The sequence below is a fragment of the Hemiscyllium ocellatum genome, chromosome 18 (genome assembly GCF_020745735.1).
Source record: "Hemiscyllium ocellatum isolate sHemOce1 chromosome 18, sHemOce1.pat.X.cur, whole genome shotgun sequence".
Taxonomy (NCBI): domain Eukaryota; kingdom Metazoa; phylum Chordata; class Chondrichthyes; order Orectolobiformes; family Hemiscylliidae; genus Hemiscyllium; species Hemiscyllium ocellatum.
Genome location: NC_083418.1, coordinates 47,139,868 through 47,152,299, shown reverse-complemented (window position 1 = coordinate 47,152,299; position 12,432 = coordinate 47,139,868). Strand labels below are relative to the sequence as shown.

The 12,432-nt window shown below is 40.7% G+C and overlaps 1 protein-coding gene across 1 annotated transcript in view; it reads right to left on the bottom strand.

The window, feature by feature from the left end:
• LOC132824298 (ethanolamine kinase 1-like) overlaps positions 1–12,432 on the bottom strand; it is a 378,459-nt gene that overhangs the window by 289,587 nt on the left and 76,440 nt on the right. The window lies entirely within an intron of this gene.

Genomic DNA, 12,432 nt, shown 5'->3' with positions numbered 1-12,432 from the left:
AAGGGCAACCAGTGATAGGCAATAAATGCTAGCCAGCTAGTGATGCCCATATCCCACCAGAGAATATTTTTTAAAAATCACCATAACATTTCTGCAGCTTTTAATTTACTCAACTGCACTCTAACTTTGATCTTTGATGTATTAGTACACAATAAAGCCATTACATTTCTTATGCTGGCCATTCTCCTTGTACGTCCTCACTTCCACTCCCTTAAATCTGAGGGAAGAATACCTGAAAGCATTTCATGGATACTTACTTTATGCAACAACTGCCAGGTTTGGCTGGAACATGTGAAACATAATTGTGTCCTGTTCGCACTTGCTAAAATGACCCATTATTTCAGAATAATCATGGAATGCAAAGACAACCCCAGGTTTCTTTTCGCTACTTCAAAACTTATACATAAACGTTTGCCCCTAGCCCTTTCATGCTCAGCCCCAACAAGTTTGAGGAGCTCATGGATTTTTTTTGACATTAAGACTGAGATAATCCCATCAGCTGCCTCTGCTGTATCCCTCCCTTCCATTAACTCACATGACCCAGCTTCTTATAATGCCTCAACCTAACCTTGTATTTACATCTTTGTTCAGTTTCTCTTCTATTTCCATTCATGTCCTCTCCACACTCATCTTGTCCATCAGATTCAACTCCTGTTCCCCAATCTTGTCCTCACTAAACTATTCAGTAAGTAACTTTGCTTCTTGGCCCTCTAAGTTAGCTGACATTACACATGTTCTTTTTGCTTCAGCCCTTGCCTGTTTCCTTCAAATCAGCTGTCATCACATTTTACTGCAATTATCTCCATAACTATGGTCCCATCTGAAAAGGGTAACTAGGGAGATAATAGGGCCCCTCAAAGTACAGCAAGACAGCCTTTGTGTGGAGCCGCAGGAGATGAGGGGGACACTGAATAAGTATTTTGCATCAGTGTTTACTGTGGAAAAGGATATGGAAGGTATAGAATATAGGGAAATAGGAGTGACGTCTTGAAAATGTTCATATTACAGAGGAGGAAGTGCTGGATGTCTTGAAACACATAAAAGTGGATAAATCCCCAGGACCGGATCAGGTATACCCTAGAACTCTGTGGGAAGCTAGGGAAGTGATTGCTGGGCCTCCAACTGAGATATTTGTATCATCAATAGTCACAGGTAAGGTGCTGGAAAACTGGAGATTGGCAAACATGGTGCCACTGTTTAAGAAAGGTGGTAAGGAGAAGCCAGGGAACTATAGACCAGTGAGCCTGATGTCAGTGTTGAGCAAGTTGTTGGAGGGAATCCTGATGGACAGGATGTACATGTATTTGGAAAGGCAAGGACTGATCAGGGATAGTCAGCATGGCTTTGTGCGGGGAAATCATGTCTCACAAACTTGATAGAGTTTTTTGAATAATTAACAAAAAGGATTGATGAGGACAGAGCAGTGGACATGATCTATATGGACTTCAGTAAGGTGTTTGGCAAGATTCCCCACGAGAGACTGGTTGACAAGGTTAGAGCAGTGGAGTGTCACAAGCATTGGTGCTGGGTCCACAATTTTCATCACTTATATAAACGATTTGGATGTGAGCATAAGAGACAGAGTTAGTAAGTTTGCTGATGACACCAAACTTGGAGGTGTAGACGACGCGAAGAAGGTTACCTCGGATTACAATGGGATCTTGATTAGATGGGCCAATGGGTTGCGAAGTGGCAGATGGAGTTTAATTCAGATAAATGCGAGATGCTGCATTTTGAGAAAGCAAATCTTAGCAGGCCTTATACACTTAATGGTAAGGTCCTAGGGAGTGTTGCTGAACAAAGAGACCTTGGAGTGCAGGTTCATAGCTACTTGTAAATGGAGTCGCAGGTAGATAGGATAGTGAAGAAGGCATTTGATAGGTTATCCTTCAGAGGTGAAGTATATTGAGTACAGGAGTTGGGGGTCATGTTGCATCTGTACAGGACATTGGTTAGGCCACTTTTGAAATATTGCAAGCAATTCTGGTCTCCTTCCTCTTGGAAGGATGTTGTGAAACTTGAAAGCGTTCAGAAAAGATTTATAAGGATGTTGCCAGTGTTGGAGGAAGTGAGCTATAGGGAGAGGTTGAATAAGCTAGGGCTGTTTTCCCTCGAGCATCGCAGGCTGAGGGGTGACCTTATAGAGCTTTATAAAATCATGAGGGGCATGGGCAGGATAAATACACAAAGGCTTTTCCCTGGGGTGAGGGAGTCCAGAACTAGAGGGAATAGGTTGAGGGTGAGAGGGTAAAAATATAAAAGAGACCTAAGGAGCAACTTTTTCACGCAGAGGGTGGTACGTGTATGGAATGAGCTGCCAGAGGAAATGGTGGAGGCTAGTACAATTGCAACATTTATTAGGCATTTGAATGGGTACATGAACAGGAAAGGTTTGGAGGGATATGGACCAGATATTGGCTAGGTGGGACTAGGTTGGGTTGGGATATTTGGTCAGCATGGATAATTTGGACCCTAGGTTCTGTTTCTGTGCTGTACATCTCTGTGACTCTCTGACACTGTGAAATCACCACCCCATTTCCCTGTCCCTCCTCCATCTCTGCTCATCAAAATCTTTGAATATGTTCTTGCCTCCAAAGTTTGCTTTGCATCTTTCCTGGATTTTCCAATTTGAATGCCTCTAATCAGGCTTCTACTCATGTCACAGTACCAAAGCAGCTCTGACATCTAATATGACACTAGTCCTGAGTGCCCTTGCTGACCATCCCGGAGCCTGTCTCCTGGTTGATAACAACACCCACCTTTAATGCCTCCCCACCACTCAGAAGGCGGCTAGGATTGTTTTTAACCTGGTTCCATTTTAATCTATCTAATCATGGCCACAAAAACAACACTTGCATTGGTTCTCTTTCTACTCACCTACTATTAAATCTGCTGTTCCACAAAATTTTCTTTCTTTCCACCTGCTGTTCCTTGCTGACATCTTCCAAATGCACATTTCTCTGTCTCACATACACACTGACCACACCCAGCTGCATCTCACTATCACCTTTCCTGAATCCTTTATTGTCTACTGCGTTATCAAAATTGTTTTCTGACATCCTTTACTCGAGGAGTAGAAATTGCTTCCAATTAAACATTGGAAAGACCAAAGCCATTGTCTTTGGTGCCTGCTCCAAATGCAGTTTCCCAGCTACTGGCTCCATCCCTCTCTTGCCAGCAGTGTGAGATTAAGCCAGGCTGTTGGCAACCTTGCATTACATCTGATCCCAAGATGAGCTTCCAAACTCATACTTATGCCATCACTAAGACTGCCTATTCCCACATCCATAACATCATTCAAATGCCTTGTATCTGTTCTTGCATGGAAGATACAAAAAGCATCCAAATAGCTGCCAAAATCAAGAGGAAAAAGGGATGAGGAAATTCCAATGTTAACCAATTATTATGTCTGGGAAAAAAGTGAATGGGACTAAATGCTGACAAGTCCCCCTGGACAAATGACCTCGATCCTAGGACCTTAAAGTTGGTGGCTGCAGAAATAATGGATGCATTTCTTGTAATATTCCATATCCTTTTCAAGAAAGGAAAGATTAGAAAGCAGGAAACAAAGGGGCAGCATGGTGGCTCAGTGGTTATTACTGCTGCCTCATAGTGCCAGGGACTCGGGTTCGAGTGCCACCTCAGGGGACTGTATGAAGTTTGCACATTCTCCTCGTGCTTGCGTGGGTTTCCTCCAGGTGTTCTGGTTTCCTCCCACAATCCAAAGATGTGCAGGTTAGGTGAATTGGCCATGCTAAATTGCCCATAGTGTTAGGTGTATTAGTCAGGGGTAAATATAGGTAGGGGAATGGGTCTGGGTCAGTTGGTCTTCGGAGGATCGGTGTGGATTTGTTGGGCTGAAAGGCCTGTTTCCATACTGTGGGGAATCTAATCTAAGCCAGTTAACCTAACATCTCTCGTCAAAAATGTAGTGAATTCAATTATCAATGAAATAGTAACAAGTACATTTGAAAATCATAACATAACCAAATAGAGTTGACATAGGTATATGAAAGGAAAATTATTGTGGTTCTGTTTGCCGAGCTGGAAGTTTTTGCTGCAAACGTTTCGTTCCCTGGCTAGGGAACATCATCAGTGCTATTGGAGCCTCCTGTGAAGCGCTGCTTTGATGTTTCTTCCGGTATTTATAGTGGTTTGTTCTTGCCGCTTCCGGGTGTCAGTTTCAGCTGTAGTAGTTTGTATGTGGGGTCCAGGTCGATGTGTCTGTTGATGGATGTTCTTGTCGCTTCCGGGTGTCAGTTTCAGCTGTAGTGGTTTGTATATGGGGTCCAGGTCCATGTGTCTGTTAATGGAGTTTTATTAACAAACTCCATTAACAGACACATGGACCTGGACCCCATATACAAACTACTACAGCTGAAACTGACACCCGGAAGCGGCAAGAACAAACCACTATAAATACCGGAAGAAACATCAAAGCAGCGCTTCACAGGAGGCTCCAATAGCACTGATGATGTTCCCTAGCCAGGGAACGAAACGTTTGCAGCAAAAACTTCCAGCTCGGCGAACAGAACCACAACAACGGACACCCGAGCTACAAATCTTCAACCAGACTTTAAGGAATATTATGTTTGACAAATTTATCAGTGATCTTTCAGGTTGTAATAAGCAGGATGGATAAAGGGGAACCATTAACGTGGTGCATTTAAATTCCAAAAAAGCCATGTAAATTGTTACTGCCCAAGAGAAGAATACATTGTATTGGAGTAATATAGTTACATAGATAAACTTCTGTCTAACAAGATTAACTGCCAGGAAAGAGAAAATCAGGATAAATTGGTCTTTTTCAAGTTTTCAAGCCATAAATGGCATGTCACAGGGATCAGTGCTTGGGCCTCAACTTATTATAATTTCTCAGTGGTTAGCACGGCTGCCTCGCAACATCAGAGACCCAGGTTCGATTCCAGCCTCGAGCGATTGCCTGCGTGGAGTTTGCACATTCTCCCTGTGTCTGCATGGTGCTCCGGTTTCCTCCCACAGTCACAAAGATGTGCAGGTCAGGTGAATTGGCCATTCTAAATTGCCCATAGTGATAGGTGCATGAGTAGGGGAATGGGTCTGGGTGGGATTTCTGACTGTTGGTGTGGACTTGTTGGGCCAAAGAGCCTGTTTCCGCACTGTAGGGAATCTAATTTAATCTAATCATGATTTGAATAAAGGGGTAAAAATTGTTGTATCCAAATCTTCTGATAATACAAATGTTAAAAGACTAAGTTGTGAGAAGAATACCCTGTACAGTGAATCAGCAAAGGAATAGATATAGGTTGAAGGGGCAAAAATTTGATGGATGAAGTAGAATACTTTGGCAGAAATAATGGTAAAGCAGAATACTGTTCAGAAAGACGACAGAATATTGCGGTACAGATGGATCTGAGTGTCCTTATACATGAAGCACAAAATGTCAGTCCATAACCATACCATGTAATTAATACAACAATGGTTTGTTGGTCTTTGTTGCAAAATGACTGAGTATAAAAGTGGGGACATTTTGCTACAACTGTGTGGTCCATTACTGAGACTGCACTTAGAGTATGGAATACTGTTTTGGTCTCCTTAAGGAGAGATATACTTCCATTAGAAAGGGTACACAGAAGATTTACTTAAAACATAGTTTTATGAGGATTGCAGAAGAAAGAGATCTGATATGATGGAAATTTAAGAATCTTAGAATGACAACACAGTAGCTGCTGATAGAATGCTTCCTCATGGTGGAATCTAGAATCGGCAATATGGTTTAAAATTAAGGGGCTCCCATTTAATTCAGAGATGAGAGGAACTTTCTTCTTGAGGGTTGTTAGTCTTTCCCAGAGCATACCGAGGCTGTTCAAGTCCAAATTAAACAGATCTTAATGGTTTACAAGGGAGTCGAGGGTTATTATGGCATGCAAGAAAGTAGAGAGTGAAGGCCATAATCATGTCAACCATGATCTTATTGAATGGAAGACCCATCTTGAGGAGCCAAAAGACCTATCCCTGTTCCTATTTTGTGATGATTTTATTCAGTTACACAGAGTTTACTCATTCCTTAAAATCTGACCAAAGTATTGTTTCAAAAATTTCCATCATGGTTCTGCATTAGACCAAATAAAATGCTTGTCAAAGAGAATATACGTTGTTCCTTTTGTGCACGTTCTAACATAATTCTTACAGAGCTTAGTCAAACTTGACAGAGAATCCTACGTCAGTAGAGTAGCTAGCAAATGTGGCATGCGTTAAAATATGAGGATATGGAAACTGAACTTTCATGTATTTCATTTATAACCCAGCCTTCCTGATGCTCTTACGCATGAGCCAAGTACTGCAGTTATGGGAAGTATTTCAGAACAATGTGAGCAAAGTGCCATGATTATGTTGCCAGGTTGCACCCCTCCCTATTGAGGGAAACCAAACTCTGCCATTCATTTAATATATGACAGAGCTCTATTCACTGGCTCTCTCAACTGTTGGTGAAAATCCAACTTCAGAAATAGTTAGCAAGGTTTACTGCCCTTTGTGATTGATTAGAATTCCTGTGCATCCTCTGGTTTCTTTTCATACTTTAAGTTTAGAAGTCACCCCTTCACAAGACTGCAGTAACATGCACTACCATTGGATCAGATTACCAAATTCGGCAGAGCTGGAGGGAAAAGGATTTCTTCTGGTCACAATAGAAATAATAAACGTAGCAAGGAAATGTTGCTAGTTCTAACAAATCTTTATGGTGCGGTGAACATGTGGTGATCAAGATTAGTCTTGTGGAGCTATCTTGCAATGCATCCAGAATTGATCTGCAGTCTCCAAGAATGAAAGACTAATCCCCTCTTTAGTGCTGTGATCAGCCAATTCAAAAATAAAGAGCATATGCATTAAACAAGCGTATTTTTGATTTTGTTTGAAATCTTCTGTACTTTAATTAAAAATAATTGGCGATACAAAAAAGTTGTTTGACTGATAATCACGAATCATCCGATTGAGCAATTAAGAAATGATTCATTTTCCAATTGGCTATGGAGGTATGCTGTGAGGAAAGGCTGTCCAGGTGACTAATGGCAGGCATTTGGGTAGTGGGTTGATTGAAGGCAGCAGTTATGGGGTGAACTTCATAGGAATATATTCAGCTGGTGGTTGCTGGAGGCCAATCATCTCAGACCCAGGACATTGCTGCAGGTGTTTCTCAGGGTAGTATCCCTGGTATAACCATCTTCAACTGCTTCTATGACCCTCCCTCCATCACTAGTTGAAAAGTGCACATGATACAGATGATTTGGCAATGTTGAAAATGAATCACAAATTCTCATAAGAAATTCTCACATACAGCAAAGCTGATAAAACATTTGGGCATGGACCAATAATGTCCAAGGTCATGCAATATTCATGCCACACAAATGACAAGGAATGACCATCTAAATAATTCTCCTTGACACTCATTAGCATTACCACTCCCAAATCTCTGCCATCAATATCCCAATGGTCTACCATTGACCAAAAACTGAATTGGGGCAAATACTTCTACTACAAGAACAGATGAATTACTCAACCTATTGAGTACTACCTACAAGAATAGATAGTTCTTGTAGGTAGTACTCAATAGGTTGAGTAATTCATCTCCTCATTCACAAAACTTGTCTCCCACCTACAATGCACAATAATGATTAAATACTCCATTCTTTCTTGGTTGAATTCAGCTCCATCAACACTCAAGAATCTTGACACCATTCAGGACCAAACAGCCTACTTGATGGCACCACATCCATAAACATTCATTCCCCCATGTATAGTGGTAACAATGTGTACCATCCACAAATGCACTACAAATTCTCACTTAAGCTCCTTAGATTGCACCTTCCAAACCCACAACCACTATAAGCTTAAAAGATAAGGGCAGCACATATATGGGAACACACTGTTTGTAAGTTCCCCTCCAAGCCACTGTATATTGTGGGTAACCTCCATAATGTTGATAGTCGGTGATTCAGTTATGGCAATGCCACTGAATGACAAGGCAAGGACAAGATCCTCTCTTGTTAATTATCGTCATTTCATGGCACTTGTGTGACAGTAATGTTACTTATCATGTGTTAGCCCAAGTGTGGATATTATCCTAATCTCACTATATCTGAGCATAGACTGCTTCAGTATCTGAGGAGTCACAAATGGTGCTGAACATTGTGCAATTATCAGCAAAATCAGGAACAATCCAAAAATTGCTGGAAAAGCTCAGCAGGTTTGGAGTATCTGTGGAAAGAACTTAGAGTTAATGTTTTCGGTCAAATGACCCTTCTTCAAGTTACTGAGGAGCAGTTCTGAGGAGGGGTCACTTGACCCAAAACATTAACTTTGATTTCTCTCTACAGATGCTGCCAGACCTGCTGAGATTTTCCAGTGATCTCTATTTTTGTGTCTATCATAGGTCTTAATATTATTGTCAGAATGTTGTCAGGGCCCATAGTTTTTGCATGTTCAGTGTCTTTGGTATTGGTGCTACAAAGACCCATTTAGTGATGGATATTGAAGTCCCTCATGCAGAATGCATTTTGCACCCTTATACGCTTGGTGGTTCCTCCAAGTGATACTCAATAAAAAAAAAGCACTGATTCATGAGCTAAAATGAGGAGAGGTGGCAGAAGCATTTTATGGTAATCCTTGCCCAATTTGGCATGATGCAATGAGACTGCAAAGGGTCAGAGACAAGGTTCCAGGACAACTCCCTCCGAACTGTAAACCACTGTACAGTCACTTTGCTGGGACAGGACATATCCAGGGATAGTGATGGTGTTTTCTAGGACATTGTCTGTAAAGAAGAACTCTGTGATTATAACTTTGTCAGGCTGCCACTTTGTCTAGCATGTGAGACAGCTCTCCCGATTTTGATGCTACCCCTTCTGATGTTGCACATTATTGCAAAAGAAAAGGCTAAAGTATTTGTAATAGTTTTCAACCAGAAGAGTTGGGTGGATGTTCCGTCTCAGCCTTCTCCTGAAGTTGCTAACCTCACAGATGCCAGCCTTCAGCCCATCATTCATTCCATATGGTATCAAGAAACAGAACTAAAGGAACAGGACACTGCAAAGGCAATGGGAACTGACAACATTCCAGCAATTGTTCTGAAGGCTTGTGCTGCAAAATTAGCCACATCCCTAGCCACGCTGTTCCAGTACAGTTACAACACTGGCATCTACCCAGAATGCTCACAAGAAGCAGGAAAAATCCAACCTAGTCAATTACCATCCATTCTCAATTATCAGCAAAGTGATAGACAGTGTCATTAACAATGCTATCAACTAATATTTATGCAATAATAACTTGCTCACTGACCAAGTTTGGGTTTCACCAAGTCCATTCTACTCCTGACTTAATTAAAGCCTTGGTCCAAATAAATATAAAAGAGCTGAACTCAAGAGAGGAAGTGAAAGTGACCACACTTGACATCAAGGCAGTGTTTGCTCAAGTGTGACATCAAAGAACTCAACAAAACTGGAGTCAAAAGGAATCAGGGGAAACTCGTCATTGATTGGAGTCATATCTAGCACAAACGTTGTGATTGATGGATAGCAAATGATATTATTGCAGGAGTTCTTCAGGGTAATATCTAAGGCCTAACCATCTTTATTGATGAACTTTGTTCCATCATAAGGTCAGAAGCTGGGGATGTTTGCTTGCGATTGCACAATTTCAGCACATTTTATGACCTCTCGGATACTGAAGCGGAGTATGTCGAAATACAGTAAGTCCTGGAGTATGTTCAGGCTAGGGTTGATCAGTGAACATTTGTGTGACATAAGTGCCAGGCAATGGCCATGTCCAAAAGGAAAGAATCCAACCATTGTCACTTAACTTTAACCCCTAACAGTGCCATTGCGAAATCCCACAGTGTGAATATTCTGCTGGTTACCATTGACCAGAAACTATACACGACCATCTATACAAATTCAGTAGTTGTAAGAGTAGGTCAGTGGTTAGGAAAATTGTGGCTAATTTTTTGCCATCTCATTACTCAAAGATTGTCCACCATATACAAGCTACAAGTCAGGTCTTTGATGGAATACTCCCAAATGCCTCAATGAGTGCATCCCCAACAACACTCAAGAATCGCAATTCCATCCAAGACAAAGGAGCCCACCTGATTGGCATCTTCAAAATGTAGTCTTGCACCACTGACATTCGGCACTGTAGTGTGTACCATCTACAAGATGCAGTACAACAATACACGTCAGCTCCTTTGACAACACTTTCTAAATCTATGACCAATTTTGATGCTATCTCCTCTGATGTTGTACATCATCACAAAATAAAAGATGGAAGCATTTATAACAATCTTCAGCCATAAGTGTCAAGTGGATGATCTATCTCACCCTCCTCCTGAAGTCACCAACATCACTGATGCCAGTGTTCAGCCAATCAATTCACTCCATATGATATCAATAAAAACATCCAAAGGCACAGGATACTGCAAAGACAATGGGCCTTATACCATTCCAGCAATTGTACTGAAGGCTTGTCCTACAGAATTAGCTACCATCTAGAAGACAAGAGTGGCTGATACGTAGGAACACTACCTCCTTCAAGCTCCCCTTCAAGGCACACACTATATAGATTTGGAAATATATTGCTATCCCTTCACTGTTGTTGAGTCAAATTCTGGAACTTCCTGCCAAACAACACTGTTGGTGCACCTCCACCACATGGACTTCAGTATTTCAAGAAGGCAGCTCAATACCACTGCCTCAAGGGCAATTATGGATGGACAATAAATATCCATTATTTAGCAAGTAGCAATGTTCACATTCCCAAGAATGAATAAACAAAGGACATCAGATCACATCAGCTGGAGCCTGGGTCTGCAAAATTTTATCCACTATAAATAGTTATGTCTAAATAACAGCTGTAAAAGTTACATTATTACAGGAAATACCAGTTCCTCATGTGTAGTGGAAAGGAAAATATATCCTCTCAATATCATCTTTGTGGGTATTCTTGTTCAAAACACTCTAGCTAAATATTGGGCCACAATTACTTCATCAGAGGATTGAAACTATTACATTAGCTGCCATGATTTACGATTTATGGCATATGATGCTAATAAAGAAGCTGCATCTTCTCCAGTTGATGTGTTAACAAATGGAGTAGAAATAGTTTGTAAATCTGAATTCATAACTTAGCATTAGCAATGATTTTTGAAGGCAAAAATTATGTCGTACCGTCCCCTGAAGAAATTCAGCCAGTAAGTCAAATCAGTGTAGAATTCTTGGAACAACTTGCTCCAACTTATTCACAGTAAGAAACACAAATAGAAAATGTCTCCATTAATAAGGAAGGTGTTTTTGCAGAAGAAGAAAATACTTTACACATATAATTAGTTCAATCTGAGCAAGTATAAAAGGCCACAACAAAAGTTTGAAATGAAACACTGGAAAAAAATCAATGACCAGAAAGCAAAGTTTAGTCAGCCGAACTGGTTCAACTTAGGAATGTGTTACCTCCACCATCCACTTTCAATTTCAATTCGCACTATTTATTAATATAGCACACAAAATACTTTGGGTATGAATTGCTGCTAGTCATTGAAAGAGCCTTGGAAAACCCAAAAATGTGTAAAACAGTATTCTGACTGAATTCACCTCTGGTTGTATTAACAATGTGGAGAAAGTGAGGATTGCAGATGCTGGAGATCAGAGCTGAAAAATGTGTTGCTGGAAAAGCGCAGCAGGTCAGGCAGCATCCAAGGAGCAGGAGAATCGACGTTTCGGGCATTAGCCCTTCTTCAGGATTAACAATGTGGTTTGGATTTAGTGACAGATCAGTTCCTTTAGAAAAATAAAATCTTTGGACTAAATAACTCACTAATATAACTGACATCAGCAAGTTGCTCACTCTACTTAAAATATTTAATACATCTCATGTTAAATATATATTTTATAATTAAATCTTTGCACATACTCTAGTAATTTTTTAATGCGCATCAGGAAGGCAGGAACAGGGGACAGAGAATTAATTTTAATCACTTATCCACCTTCACGATCAATATCAATGACTCTATGAAGAAGTTGCACTATGTTATCCCATTACATGCCTTAATATGACTTCAGGACAGCATTTTAAGTGCATCAGTACTGAAAATTGCAAATCCCTAAAACTGTGGCATTTGCAGTTTCTGAGGAAGGGTCAGTGATTTCTCTGCACAGATGCTGGCAGACCTGCTGAGCTTTTCCAGCAATTCCTGTTTTTAGTTCTGTTTTCCAGCATTCCAGTTTTTTTTTGGTTTTTATTTAGTAAACAGCTGGATTAGATGTGTCCTACCTTTTGTGAACAATTGATGCACATTAATTAGGGAAACTGTTCTGTTGTACTTGCATTCTGCCAGCCTGTAAGGAATGAATGTTTAGTTTGCATGGAGCTTGGAAGAAGTGACCCCCTTGTTCTACTTTTGCTCTC